Source organism: Lissotriton vulgaris, chromosome 3_1 (genome assembly GCF_964263255.1).
Source record: "Lissotriton vulgaris chromosome 3_1, aLisVul1.2, whole genome shotgun sequence".
Classification (NCBI taxonomy): domain Eukaryota; kingdom Metazoa; phylum Chordata; class Amphibia; order Caudata; family Salamandridae; genus Lissotriton; species Lissotriton vulgaris.
This window is the reverse complement of record NC_141689.1, coordinates 1775250746-1775266627: the sequence shown is the minus strand read 5'-3', so window position 1 is coordinate 1775266627 and position 15882 is coordinate 1775250746. Positions and strand designations below refer to the sequence as shown.

The 15882-nt window shown below is 47.4% G+C and overlaps 1 protein-coding gene across 15 annotated transcripts in view; it reads left to right on the top strand.

Moving 5' to 3' along the window:
• Positions 1-15882, top strand: part of BLTP1 (bridge-like lipid transfer protein family member 1) — a 1831302-nt gene that overhangs the window by 119865 nt on the left and 1695555 nt on the right. The window lies entirely within an intron of this gene.

The following is a 15882-nucleotide window of genomic DNA, read 5'->3' as shown; positions in this document are numbered from 1 at the left end:
CCCCCAGACCACCACGTTCATAGGGAAGGGTCAGTGTTTCCCATCGTACCCGGGGGTGGCCCCCTGCCCAGATCAGTGGTAGTAAAATGCCTCAGAGATTATCAAAGAAGGACTGTGGGAGTGGGATAGGAATGTTGATGAACAAATATGGAAATATGGCAGCATCACCATTGTAAAAATGACCATCTGCCCAATTAGTGAGAGAGATATTTTTATTCATCTGTCAACTTGTGTGGTCAGTGTGTCTACTGCTGGCCCATAGTTGCGTCGAAGGACCTGGTCTCTATCCCTTTCCATATTATACCCAGATATTTAGTGCCATCTGATGCCCACCCAAGGGGATGCTCTGTGTGGTTGGGTAGAATCTGTGAGTGGAAATAACTCCGATTTTATCCAGTTAATACAGAGCTCTGATAGTTGACCAAATTTAATTATCTCTTGCATAAGTGGAGGTAGATTATCCTCAGGGTGTCGTATAAATAGTAAAATATCATCTGCATATAATGATACCAAAAATGGGCCATATTTGAGTTGCAGGCCGTGGTGGATGTGCTTATCTTGTAGTGTCCTAACCATTGGTTCCATCGGAATGATAAAGAGAAGGGGTGAGAGAGAGTATCCCTGCCTGGTGCCGCAGGATATTGATATAATGTCTGTGAGCACTCCATTTATTCTGAGATGGGCTATCGGCTTGGTGTAGAGCAGCATAATTAATGCTAAAAATATTGGGGGAATTCTTAGTTTAGGCAGGACAGCTCTCAGAAATGGCAACTGGGATCTTTGCCAGGTTTCAGTAGTATTGTGAGGACTGCCTCATGGAGAGTGGCTGGTAGCTCACCTGCGCTTAAGGATTCGTTATATAGGGCGAGGAGTTGTGGGGCTAGCTGTTGTTTAAATGCCTTTAGTTGCAAAATAATTTGACTGTGGTCTGACAATGTTCATGGGAGGATTGTAATGTTGCTAACCCATTGATGTATGATTGGTGAGAGGAACCAGTGATGTCATCTAGACCTGACAGCTTGAGGAGATGTGTAGAATGTGAAGCTCAGGGTGGTCGGGTTATAGGTGCGCCAGGCATCTAATAAAAGATATGAGTCCGTGATGTGTCGAAATGCTTAGCGGGCTTGGTTGGGTCTATTCACAGGCAATGTGGCATATTCAGGCCGCCTCCCAGCATCCAGAGGTCAGTCCTCAAACCGTCCTAACGACTGTATAGCTCCTGTGAAAACTCTGGGGGATGGATATTTGGTGCCTAGACATTAACTATTAGGATCTTCTGGTCTGCTAATGTACCCTGAACATACTAGTATCTGCCATTTGGGTCTGAATACTGGGCCTTGAGGAAGAGTGGTACACATTTGTGATCAGTATGCACATACCCCTGGAGTAGGAACTATAGCAGGAGAAGTATCTATGTGTTTGGCAAAGGCAGTAAATCGGGATAGCTGGGTCTCCAGAAGTAGGGAGATTTTTACATTGTGGCTGTTTAGATAGGAGAGTACCTGCTTCCCTTTCCGCAGGTTATTAATTCCGCAGATGTTCCAGGATATAAATAAATCTCTGCTGTCCTAGGCATGTCTAAGGGGTTGGTACCTCAAGGCGTTGTGGGACCTGCTGTCGTGCATTATGGTAGCATGTAGTCGGCATCATAAGCAATAACACAAGACAATTTTGGGTATTTTTCTTAATAGCTAGAAAAAAACATCCACAATCGTCCACTTCCACCTCCCACACCAGATTGAACTTCATCCAGTAAATCCCAAGAACTCTGTAGGAACAAAGTGAAGTAAACAAAAATGTTCCCATTGTAGAACATTTGGCATACGCCATGGTGACGTGTTGGAAACTCGGCCATGGCAGTCCGTAATATCAGGATAAATGCCTTGGTATTTAAACAACCACTTATTTGAGGAGAGTTATATATGCCGTTTTTGTGTTTGATATGTTGCACCTGTATGGGCAGGTTCTTAGTGAGTCCTTGGAGAAGGTGTCTGGCAGAGCCATACAGTTTCATGTCGCGACGTCTTGTGTGTCCGTTGGTGGATGGTTCTGATCCACTGGCCTGTATGTGAAGGTTGAGGGGGACCGCGTGTGCACCAACTTGCAGAAGTCTATGGAAGTGTCAAGGATTCTGGGGCGTCCTTTATATCCAATCCGGAACCATGCTGGGTACAGCATGACGTACTTAATGCTTATCTTGGGAAGCATGTTTTTAACATCGTTGAATTTCCGGCTAGCCTACTGTACCACAGGTGTAAAATCAGGGAATATTGAGATGTCGGCCCCCTGATATCGCAATGGTCCTTTTTTTCCCTGGACACTCTGAGTTCAGTGTATCTGTCCCTGTAATTGAGGAAACGAGTGATGATATACCGGAGTGGTGTGCCCTCCTAGAGTCGTGGGCCCAGGGACCAGTGTTCTCGTTCCACTGTGAAAGTGGCTGAGAAGCTGTGGACAGTCAAATAAGTCAATCAATAGCTGTTCTATAAAGACGCCCCATATTTATAGTCTCTGCTATTGATTCTAGGTCTTTGTTCTTTACAGCAACACGTTTCAGCAGACGTTCAACCTTTTTCTAACATTTTTGTGTAGCAGTGGAGGCGTCTTCTAGGTCAGAGACACTCTTTTCTGCCTCTCCGAGCCGTGCCCCCCTGTTGGTCTATTTTCTCCCTTATCTTATCAATGCACCTGACAATTGTGTCAAAGCGAGCATCCATCGCACTGAACCCAGCCTTTTTCTCTGCCATCAAAGTTTCTGTATTGCCAGTGGGTATGTTTTTCCTGGCCTCTCCCAGCAGCTTCCTCCTTGTCTGAGTAGGTCCCTCTGCTCTCTGTGAATTTGGTGCAGGCAAACGTGAGCCACTCTTTTATAAGGGCAGTGCGGCCCATGCTGGTTGGCCAGTTACCCACAGATGTTAGTTCACGGGGAGGGGATGGCTGAGGTTTGGCATTGGATCCCCACCAGCGGAGTGTGGTCACTCTCAGGGTGCAGTAGTATGTGCTAGGTGGGTGGTGTTTTCAGGGTCTGGGTGTGGTCGTATTTCCCACTTGTGGCCCCCTATGAAATAATGGTATCAGGGGCTTCCCCTCCTGCGTGGCGTACTCAATGCATCGGGAGAGGATGGCTGGTTTTATGTTAGGATGTCTTGTAAAGTGCGCAGCTGCCCCAGCAGAGGGGCGTCCCATCGCTAATAGCTATAAAGGCAGCTGACAGCAAAGGTAACCCAGCATAACAAAAGAAAAACAGACCAGTGGGCAGTTACAAGCCATAGAGGCCGACAGGAAGGGCGTACATTGCAGAAAAGGTTCTTAAGTGCAGGAAAAGATGTTTCTTCAGTGCTTTACGAAATGCCAGATAATTATCCATACTCCGGATATGTACAGGGAGGGCATTCCAATGGAGAGTGGGAGTATAGAGGAAAGCAGGCCCGCTAGAATACCAGGAGAAGGGAAATTCAGGGTCCTGAAAGCAAAGCAGAGGGGCTTGAACTCCACACGTCTTGCCACCGGTAGCCACTGTATCTGGCAAATGGTACTGGAAATGGAGCACCAGCTAGGCATGCCGAGAAGCGTTCTGGCGGCTACGTTTTGGACTCTTTGCAGTCTCAAAATCTCTGTCTTGTTGGCCCCCAAGTAAAGTGAGCTGGCATAATCCAGTCTCGACAGCACAGAGGTCTGGATGATCATCTGTCGTATGGAATGGTAAAAAAAGACCAGCAAATGTTTGAGCCCACGAAGAATGCCAAAGCATGTTGCTGACACCTTAGTTTGGGTTTGGAAACTAAGAGCCGAATCGACCCAAACACCAAGATTTTATTTGGTGGCGGGTGCACAGCCCAAGGTGGCAGCCACCACTGTTCGCTCCATTGCTTAAGATCTTTCCCCACCAGCAAGACCTCAGACTTGCTGGCATTAAGCTGGATACAGTGAGCTGCAGGCCTTCTGTATACTGCTTGCATGTTCCCCTGCTCACTATGCTACAAAAAAAAAAGGAAGGAATCTAATAATGTTGCTACCAGCATAATCCGTCCTAAAACATAAGGTGGCTGCTATCTGGCAGGTGGCAGTGCAACAAGGCTCCTGGCTCAAAAGCCAGGATACACAAAACACAGTTCTGAAGCGAAATGCAATAGATGCATCCAATGATGATAGGCAGCAGGATCAAATCTTCAGGGCCAAGAGATAAATCTGGACATACGTAGGATATCCTACAGCGTTGCACCTGTAAAGGCAACAAAAAGGCTTTCAAAATCATAGTAGGACTGTAGACAGATGCCATAATGTGTCTTTACAGTTATGGGTATGTACCACTGTTAGAAAGCAGGGTCAGAGGACCGTAGCTTACCATGAGGCCTAAAGAGCGATGGACATAGCTTTGGCCTGAAGGTCACCCCTCCATTGATTTCCTACACGTTGCCTATAGCAGACATCAGTGCTGCCTAGGAGCTGTAGGTAAAATAACGCATCCCTGTACTTTCGTTACCCTAAATGCTTCAAGATTGGCATTAGTGACCTGACCTCTGGTCACCCCACACGCCGCTGGTGTGCCCCTGGCACTGGTATTCCTGTAACTGGCGTGGCATTATTTTGTTTGGTATTTTGTTTGGTATTCTGTCTGGTTCATCGTGCTGTTCACTGTTGTTCTCCCTCTGATTCCCTTGGCTTCTCCTTGCGCCCCTTGACCCCCCCGCCCCACGCTTCCCACCGCTGCTCCCCTGCGGCCGCGCCGGCTTTTGATTTCTGTAACCCTTCCCTCGCCCATTGGCCGCCCCGCTCCCAGCTGCTCCTCCCTCCCACTTAGCCTCTTATGGAGAAAGCAGCGCGGAAGCGCAGCGGACGCACGCAGCGGGCGCGCCAAAGGCAAGCCCGTCTGTGCCCATCCACGCTTGGACCGCGCCCAGCGCCAGAACCCCTGGCCCTCGCCGCACCCAAAACACCCGACTGAGATATGATTCCGCCGCCCTCAACGCACTCAACACCGGACGAACAACCGCATGCTACCGAGCCACCCCAAAGCGAACCCATGGACCCTTCACCTGTCAAGCCTCCAAATACACATGCCTCCGAACCTGCAGACCACCCACCGGACCTCGCAACAACAACAACCACCTCAAGTGCATCCTCCCCAACACACGCTCCGTCCACAAGCACGCTGTTGAATTATGGGACCTCCTGGACACAGCAGCACCAAAAGTCGCCTTCCTCACGGAAACCTGGATGAACGCTTCCTCGGCCCCAGACATCGCCATAGCCACCCCGGACGGCTACAAGATCATCCGGAAAGACCGCGTCAACGAAACCGGTGGAGGAATCTCCATTGTCTACAGGAACACCGTCAACATCACGACCATCGCAGAAGACACACTCTCCGCCGCCTAACACCTACACTTCCAGATTCACAGGGACCCCAAGACGACCCTCAGAGGAACGCTCATCTACAGACCCCTGGGCCCACGCACACAATTCAGCGAAACCATCACAGACTTAATCAGCCCGCACGCCCTAGCCTCACCAGAATACATCTTCCTCGGGGACCTGAACTTCCACCTGGAGAAAATCAGCGACAACAACACCACAACCCTGCTCGACAACCTCGACATCCTCGGACTCAAGCAACTGGTGAGCACCCCCACCCACATCGCTGGCCACACACTCAACCCCATCTTCTCCGCCAGCAACCACGTCTCCTTTAGCCACTCCTCCAGACTACACTGGACCGACCACAGATGCCGAACCTTCGAACGAACTACAGAAAACATGACAGCTCTGAAGATCGCCACCCGCGTACACCACCAGCTGATCCGCACCACCAAAAGGACATTATTCAAATAGCGACTAGACATCAACACCCGCAACAGCAAGGAACTCTTCGACATCGTCAAAGAGCTCTCCAACCCCAGCGCCAGCAACAATGACATCACACCGTCACTAGAACTCTGCAACTCCCTCGCCACGTTCTTCCACCGAAAGATCGCAGATATACACGACAGCTTCGGACCCCAGACTCCGCCTCCAGTCACCGAACCAGCAACCCCCATCACCACCCTCAGCGCCTGGACCCCCATCAGCTCTGAAGAAACCACCAACATCATGAACTCCATCCACTCCGGTTCCCCCTCGGACCCTTGCACCCATCACATCTTCAACAAAGCCGACACCATCATCGCACCCCATCTCTGGAACATCATAAACCGCTCGTTCACATCAGCCACCTTCCCCGAGAGCTGGAAGCATGCAGGAATTACCGCCCTTCTGAAGAAACCCACAGCGGACCCCAAAGACCTGAAGAGCTTCCGCCCCATCTCGCTTCTTCCCTTCACGGCCAAAGTCATCGAGAAAACCGCCAATAAACCGCTGACTGCTTTCCTCGCAAACAACTCACTCGACCCATCCCAGTCCGGATTTCGAGCCAAACACAGCACCGAAACAGCCCTCATCGCAGTCACCGACGACATCAGGACCCTGATGGAAACGGAGAAACAACCGCCCTCATCCTCCTGGACCTCTCGGCATCGATACCGTATGCCATCGCACCCTAATAACCCGCCTCTTCACCACTGGGATCCAAGGAAAGGCCCTGGACTGGATCACCTCGTTCCTCTCCAACAGAACCCAGAGAGTCCGCCTCCCTCCCTTCCGCTCAGAAGCCACTGATATCATCTGCGGCGTTCCCCAGGGATCCTCACTCAGCCCAACCCTCTTCAATATCTATATGAGCCTCCTCGCCGCCATTGCACGCAAACATAACATCAACATCAACATCATCTCCTACGCCGACGACACCCAGCTGATACTCTCCCTCACCAAAGACCTAGCCACCGCCAAAACCAACCTACAGGAAGGAATGAAAGACGTTGCAGAATGGCTGAAGCTCAGCCGCCTGAAGCTGAACTCAGACAAGATGGAGGTCCTCTTCCTCGGACAATCCCCTTCCGCCTGGGAGGGCTCCTGGTGGCCCACGGCGCTGCGCACCGCACCAACACCCTCGGATCATGAACGCAACCTGGGATTCATCCTGGACTCGTCCCTCACGATGACCAATGAAGTCAACGCCTTCCCGTCATCGTGCTTCAACACCCTACGCGTGCTCCGAAAGGATCTTCCGGTGGATCCCCACCGAAACAAGAAAGACGGTGTACGTAGAACCACTGCCAAACTTCACCACATATCCGCCCACCTGAGAAACCTGCACTGGCTCCCCGTCAACAAGAGGATCACATTCAGGCTCCTCACCCACGCACACAAATCACTCCACGACATGGGCCCCGAATACCTCAACAGCCGCCGCTCGTTCTACACTCCCACCCGCCAGCCTCGCCCTCGCCCTCGCCACCGTCCCACGGATTCGCAGAACCACCACCGGAGGAAGGTCGTTCTCCTACCTGGCGGCCAAATCATGGAACTCCCTCCCCGCACAACTACGAATGACCCAGGACCATCTCTCCTGTAGGAAACACCTCAAGACCTGGCTTTTCGAGCAGTAGTAGCCCCCCCCCCCCCCCACCCCCCTCCCCCTTTCAGCGCCTTGAGACCCTCACGGGTGAGAAGCGCGCTCTGTAAATGGTTGGTTTGATTGATTGATTAAAAAAGTAGAAAAAAGGACCTAAAAAGTTATAGAAAAACATCAAATGTGTCAAGGTTTGTTCAGACAGCCCATCAGATGGGCAAACCGATGCAGAACTACCTAAAGTCTTTTAATCCTTCAAGAAGATATTAATAAACTACTTGAAAGCGAAGCTCAACCTCCTGCTTGTCATTTTTAGTAGGGTGGAAGGTTAATCGAACATATTGGACAAGCTTAATCATTTTTTAATTTCCAATTTTTGTAATCTAATATCTAACAGAACTTTTGCTGGATTCGATGTGCAATCTCTGAGATTGACAACGTTCTTGAAAACGGAGCTTAACCTCCTGTTTGTCATTTTGAGTTGGGGTGGAAGGTGAATCAAACAAGGTTAATTCATTTTTAAACCACATTTTTGAACCACAGTCTAAAGTATCTGGGGAATGAAATACACACAGGTAGCTTAACTGTTCTTCTTGAAAATGTTATAATGCCTTTAATGTGAGCATTAATGATGTCAATAGGGTATTGAGTGGTGATTGGTGGAGAGTGTAAGCAACTTTTAGTGATTAATGTACCACCCTAGAAATGGTTAGAAACTTACCAGAGCAAATTGCTGGGGTAACTCGCCTCCCAAGGTTACAAAAGGAACTGTTTGCCTCCAAACCTGGATATGATGTGTGGGTTTTTCCCATGGGGGAATAAGGTTTCCCAGTGGAGAAACAAAAGAAAAGAAAAAAGATGTGCATTTATAAATTGGGCACAGTTTACCTGTGCTAAGCCTTGTAGAATTAGACATTAGGGAAATTAGGTCTTGTATAATTAGACATTAGGGAAATATGAGCCCAGGGACAGTGCCACATGACAAATGCCTGTTAACCTGCCTCTGGTGCAGCAGCTTCCAGGTGTACGTATTGCAGAAAGCAGTAAATATGCACCTGTTCATTGTGTCCTTTACTGGTGCCTGTCATTGTTTTTCTTTAAATTGCCTCCTTGTTTTCGGTCAGTGGTGGACAATAGCCCCCATTGTGCTGAGTATAATTGGAACACATTTTGCGCATATTTAATAACATTTGTTTAGTATGAAGTACTCAGTGAACTGCCACTTCACTAGACATTTTGGATTAAAAATGCCACACTTTTGGAATAATTTGAGATTCCATACCAATGTCTATTTTCCGTAGTTATCACATGTTTGACATTTCTTCCAGAGAAAGTAATATCAAAGTTTAGGCCAAGTCATCAATATATTCTGTGTTGTGTGATATAAGTTGTTGATGGAGAGGCGAATGATTAGTAAGCTTCAGAAAAGTCTGCCCATTAAACCTAAAATGCCATAGAGTTCCATTATGAATACTCTCACCATGAATTCTCATCATGAATAATTGCTATGGTGAGCAATAGAGAGTGTATTTGCAGTGATCCTTCTACAGTTATACAAATCATCCCTCTAACATTCTTTGGGTTACAGAGTTGTCGATTGATGTGAATGTCATACACTGACATTTTGTTGAGTAGCACTCACTAATCAACTGTCTTAAAGATCTACGTTCAGCTTGTTTAAACTTCCCAATTGATTATATCACTCAAGGTCCAGACTGACTGTAATACACAAACCCCATACTGGAGGCAAGCCATCAACAAGGTGGCCACAAAAATCTGAAACACCACAGAAATAACCACCTATAATAAAAATAAATTGGGTGATGCAAATGCTTTTACCATGTTTCCTCCAAATTTAACTAGACTTTTAAGTTGAAAAAAAAGAAAACCTCTGTAAAATATCCAAAGCATTAATAACGAATACTTTAAATTATAACTCTATTAGCAGTAATCTTCCTTCTAAACGTTATCCACTATTTCACAGGCAGGTGAAGGTTAACACCCCAAAGTTTCAGTGGAACTGGTGAAGGACAACAACACTCTTGCGGATTTAACTGCGACAAGCACACCATGTGATTCCCATAAAACCATGTATTCCATTTTGGCCAAACATGAGCAGGGAAATCCAGCTTTATGCCCTACTTTTCCCAATCCCCATATTTGGCTGTGTCAAAAGTCTGTAGGGGTTCATCACCTCCAACAGAGTCCAAGAACAGGCTTCCACAACTTTCCTCCAGGGAATCACTCCACAAAGTAGCATAACCCACAGAGATTATGTAGTCAGCAATTCTATACATCACTCAGGCAATTTTCTGTTTTATGAGCAATAAGCAGCTAATTTGAAATGTACTTTGCACATATCTTCTCTTTAACAACATCCTTTGGATGTCCGCCATGATTCTGGCTCTTGCAAAAGCCCCACGAACTAAACCCAATCCAACAGAGGGGACAGTAGAGCTGATATTCATTCGTGGTGCCTCTTTCTGACAACCAAATACAACTTCTAGGGCCAGCATGACAAACTAAACAGAACCTGTACTAAGTAGTACTTCTGCAGGCCGGTAGGTGGATTTGATCAGCACCTTCTGGACGTCATCCATGTCAGAAGTGATGTTACAGTGTTCCTATGCGCCACCTTGGCGTGCCATCAGTTCCTTTCTTTTCTTCCCTACATGCGGATCCATAGTGCTACCTCAGTCATTTTTCTTACAATTTGTTTACCATTTTGTGGACTGTTTTTGAACATTTGCCTTCACTGTGCTACAGACATTCCCCCTGCAAAACTTACTGGGTTAAAACCTCACAATGAATGTCGCAGACCTTTGTCTGTCTTATCCACACTTGGTAATTCTCTGCTGCCTAGTGTTCGGTCACGCCGCCAAGGCCTTTGTTGTGTGCAAGTCGATGCGCTCCAGACAGATCTGCGAGCCAGCAATGAAGCTCCTCGTGGTGCATTAGAAGAAGGACTTGCGCTCTTCTCGTACCTGAGGAAGATCTCCGTGCCGCTATCTCAGCCGTTCCCATGGACATTCTTTTTGTATGTCTTGGACTTACTTGACTTGGAGGAAGAGGTCTTGGAGCGGGAAGACTAAGTCTAAATGTTCTTCGGTTTCCCCTTCCAAACATCTTACTTATAGGCTTGCCTTCTGCATTTTACCTGCAGAGCCGCCGTCCGGACCCATTCAGTGTTACCTAGAGTTCCCCGGAGCGGCACCCGCCCATATGAAAGAATTTTATGACGCAATGCACTCCATCTTTGGGCCATGGACTCCCTCTGACCTTTGATTTCCCTGGAGCTATGAAAGGCTCTGGCTGAGTTACCGATGGCGGCCATGCCACCGATGCCAGTAGGGTCCTCTAGATCAGACCCTGGATATGGCTTCCCACCGCTTTGACTACAGTATCCACACCAGTGTTGACCCCAGTACCACCAGCTCCATTGGCCTACAAACCCATACCGATCTCTGACTCGGCGCCACTCGACGTCAACATTGTCTGGACCATACCGGCCCCTACACTTGCCGCCATTAACTTGCCATTTATACCTGATGAAGAGAGCTATGGCTCCTTTGTGGAGGACTCTGACCAAGAAGAAAACTGGTACAGGTAGGTGGGTGACACCAGCGACTTGAATGCTTCCCGAGAGTCTTGCATGCTTTCCCCTGCGCGCCCTGTTTCAGAGTAAGTTACATACTTTGCAAAAGTGATGCACAGGGCAACAGAGTTTCTTGATCTATAACTGCCAGTGGCCAAGGTCAAGACCAGTGTCTTGACTGAGGTGCTTCTCCCAGGGGCAGGCTCTGTTAAGACTTAGCTTCTTTTCAGTGAGGCCCTCACTGATATTCTCCAGGGGGGCCTTTGCTAAACCCTGCACGTTGAGTCCTGTGCACCGCATGATCACTCGCGTCCACTATCCAACCCCCGTAGACCCAGGCATCCTCTTCCAGAATCACTCCCCAGAGAGCCTGACTGTGCAGACCTCCACAGCAAAGGTCAACCCAAACGCGTTCCCTTCCAGTCTACCAGACATCGAATCCAAGTGACTAGTGCTTAATTTATCAAATAAGTGTTGGTACCCAAAGTGCTGCTCAGAAGCCCATGTAGACTTGAATCGGGTGCAGGCTTCTTTAATTAACTACCAGACACACCCTGCCACTTTAGCTCACTCTTGCATGTTCCTACTTTCTCCCTTTGTGACAGTTGTTCCGTCATTTTCTGTCATTTCGCTATGTGTGTTTTTCCCTCTCTTGCTCTTGCTAAATGTCTGATGAGAAAACTGAGTGCCATTGGCCCCCGTCCTCAGACACCAGCTTACATTAACTAGTACCGGTGCCCCTGGGGTGTGCATGAAAGTGGAGATGGTGGTTGCAGCGCATCTTTGGAGGTCAGGGGTTCCAGTCTATCCCTACTTTGACAACTGGCTTCTGAAGGCAGTCTTGCCCCAGGCAGTTGTCACCCACCTCCAGACTAAGACGAACCTTTTGCACTTGCTACGGTTGTCTATTAACATGCCTTAGTCACACCTAACTCCTTCTTAGGTGCGTCCATTCATCATAACCATTCTGGATACAGTGCAGTTCTGTGAATATCCTGGACCCTCAGCTCTGGAGGATAGATAGACAGACTATGATCCCTATGTTTTAGCTTCAATCTTAGATTTTGGTGAGGCTGACGCTGCTGGGGTTCATGGCCTCCTGTATCTTGTTTGCGAAGCACACCATATGTCAGATGCAGACTCCGCAGTGGGATTTGAAGTCCCAGCATTGGGGGAATCTCTCTGATATGGCCCAGATTTTGAAGGGGACTGTAAGAGATCAGCAGCGGTGAAGGGCAGACCACGATTGGGTCAACAGCGGACCCCTCCCTCTTGCCCACCCAGAGTTGACTGTGGTGACCAAAGCATCACTTCTGGGTTAGGATGGCCACATTGGAGAGGTGGAGATCAGAGGACTCTGGCCTCTGTCGAAGACTTAGCCCACAACTCCAGCAGGCTGATGAGGAGCTATCAGACTGGCATTGAAAGCCTTCCTTCCTTCCATCAAGATAAGGATGGTTCAGATGTTCTCTGACAACACCACTGACATATGGTATTGCAACAAACAGGGGGGTGGGGTCGTGGACACTGCCAGGACCCTGTGCGTGGACCCTGTGCCAGAGTGGAAAAACTCTGCTGTTTGTCTTATGGATCTCAAATGAAGGTGGTGCAAGTTCTCTTTCAAGAATTGGGAGAAACATAGCTCAATCTGTTTGCCACCTTCGAGAACGTGTAATGCCAACACTGCACATTGGAGTTTCCAAAGCGACTCTCACTCTGGACGTGTGTATGCCTGCCCAACATTTCCCCACCTGGACTGAGTTTTTAAGAAGATTAGAACCGACTGGGCCCAAGTCATCCTGGTGGCTCTGGATTGAGAACGGGGACTTTTTTAACCCATTTCTAACTGGGCACTTGGGTTTGGAGCAGTGTAAGGCTGTTGATCAGAAATTTGCAAACCTAAAAGGAATTACTATACTCCAGTTTGGCACCAATAATGGCAGATACTGTCAGGCACTTGAGCAAGAAGACGATTGCCACAGGGGAAAAGGGGTCAGAAAGCAGATAATGAGGAGGGAGCAGGAGGACGAGTGTTACAGGGGAGAGAGCCAGATGATGTCTGCCAAAGTGTGCTTGGACTTTCGCATAAGATAAATTGGATATTGGACCATCAGCCCAGCCCAAAAAACCTCACGACACCAGTTACCCCACTAGTGTAGCTGTATTATCAAAATTCTAAGATTAGAATGGCTGGAGTTCTGTAATTATAATTTTAAAATATAGTAGAAACAACAACTGCATTTTACTCATTCAAAAAACTCATATTTTGGCCACCAATACAAATTCTGTGTATTGTTATGAGCTTAATATAATGGAATCATACAACAGATTTTAGTTTAATGTTTCAATTTCACTTAGCAAATACAGCTGACATATGTTTCATGATTATACCGCTCAATCAAGGCTCATGACCAAATAATTCTTGAAAGAAATTCATACTTATTTTTTTAATTCCCATGATATTATTTTGATAATAAAGAGGATCACAAAATACCCATGTTGTGTTACTGACTGTCTGAGACGGTCACATACCGGCTGATCTCCAACATCCAGCAATCTTCAATCCTAGCTGTTCTTGAGTCAAGATTTGAGCTATTTATTTATTTTTTTAAATTGTCTTTATTGATTTTTACAACAAAAATCAGAACAAAGGCACAGGGCGCCAACAAGTAGCCAGCAACATCGCAGTCATAATATATATAATTTACCATAACATAGTATTGTTATCCTGGTATCTGCCAATATCCATTCAACACATATACAACGGTTAGAGGTTAGACATAGGAAGTTTATGTTTCAGCAGATGACGTAAATATACATATAAATAAGCGAAGTATAGTTATGTATAACACAGGGGGAGAACATTATACAAAAAATCCAGTCTAATCTTTGGACAGATCAGAACATCTAGTACAAAGTTGCGTAGCGTCATATACAACCTATCTACATTCCAACCAGCCTTACTCAGCAAATCTCCATCATTGTCGTCTAGTGCAGGCTGGTCGTCCTTTTTCCGTGTCCATTCCTGAAAGGGTTCCCATATATCTTTTGGTCGGGAAGTTGAAGGCAATTGGTCCCAGAATAAACCCAGTTTGGGTGTGCCCATAAGTTACATCAGATAACCAATCTTGGAATTTCGGAACCCGTGTCCTGTCCCACCGGATAGCCACCTGTCGACGGGCATAAAGCAACAGGAGCGCATGTCATTTTCGCCGCTTTGGCGTCGTGTGTCGTACAAACCCCAGAAGTCTCAATAGTGGGGACGGTGAATCAGCCCTGCCAACAATTTGATTCACTGCATCAAACACCTCCTGCCAGAACATGCTCAATCTCGGGCACTCCCAAGCCATTTGCAGAAATGTGTCCTGCGCATATCCACATCTCCAACACCTATCATCTTCTCTTAGACGCATGCGTCTCAGACTAATCGGTGTCCGGTAATATCTATGTAGGAATTTAAAATGGATCAATCTCAGACGATAGTTGGGGGACAGAGCAGTTAACTGCCCGCAGCATTACTCCCATTGCTCCTCTGTCTTCTGCGGGTGTAGTTCACTATTCCACAATTCCAGTGATTTGGGTTGTACAACCGGATAGGCATTCTGCATGGTTGTGTAAAGGCTCGCGTGACTAATTTGCGAGCCGACGATGTTTTAAAAACATTTTCCAATGCCAACATCGTCGGAGGGGCATCAGGGAATTCCGCGCAGAGCGCACGACACGCAGCGCGTAGTTTGTGATACAGGAATTGTTCAGCAAAGGTAACCTCGCTCCCATCTGTTTCGAGCGGAGGAGGTCTAAATTTATCATCTGGATAAAGATCTGCAAAAGTTTTTAACTTCATATGTTCAACCAAGGTCCTGCCCACACCGTCTGCCATACACAGCAGCATAGGATTATTCTCCAGCAACATAGATGGTGTGTAAAGTATCTGGACACCCGCCCTTTTTTGCAATTCTTGCCACACCCACGCAATGTGTCAGCAGTATCAACGTCATCTCTCGGGCGCCTTGATTTTTGATATAGAGCAACGGCTAGGGGCACTGGGGCTACCGTGTCCACCTCCACCGCAAAGTGGGGTTGAAATGGCGTCTCGTGCACCCAAAAGTGAAGGAATTGTGCCTGCGCACATAGGGCATCGAAATGCATGTCTCGGGCGCCCAATATGCCCTGCCTCAAGGGAAGGGTCAATAAGTTCCAAGACACCCTAGCCTGACCACTCGCCCACACCAGAGATAGCAGTTGTGAACGTAAAACTTTGAAAAAGTGTTGGGTTAGGGGAATCGTCACATTCACAAATAAATAAAGAAATTTGGGCAGGATGATCATTTTCGCTAGCGCCACCTTTCCTGCTACAGATAAAGGCAGCTTTGACCAAATTGCAACTTTCCCTTCCAGCCATGAATAAGCCCTTCCGAAGATTTGAACTTCTTGAAGACAGAATCTTTGTCCACAACACCCTCTTGGCCATGCACACAGGAGTATGAGTAAGAAAATGCCCCTCGCCTGCCCAATGAAGCAGAAGTGCAGGGTCAATAGAAGAATGTTCCGAGCAAGCTTTTCTTTTCTTTTTTTGGGGGGCAAATTGTGAAATTGCAAAATCCTAGAGGGGCTGCATAATAAGGAAGGCGGAGGTTAAGGCTCATAGATCTTGCTTTGTAGGTCATGTAGCATAACACAGAAGTAAATAGTAGTGCGCTCACAACAGTAGATATCACTATATTCAATTGACAGGGTTAGAAAGAGACTATTTGGAGGGAGCAAGAAAATGATAACAGTAATAACAGATTCTGAGCCCGTGTTAACAGGAACCAGATAGGAGCCCAGCTGTCTAGCCAAG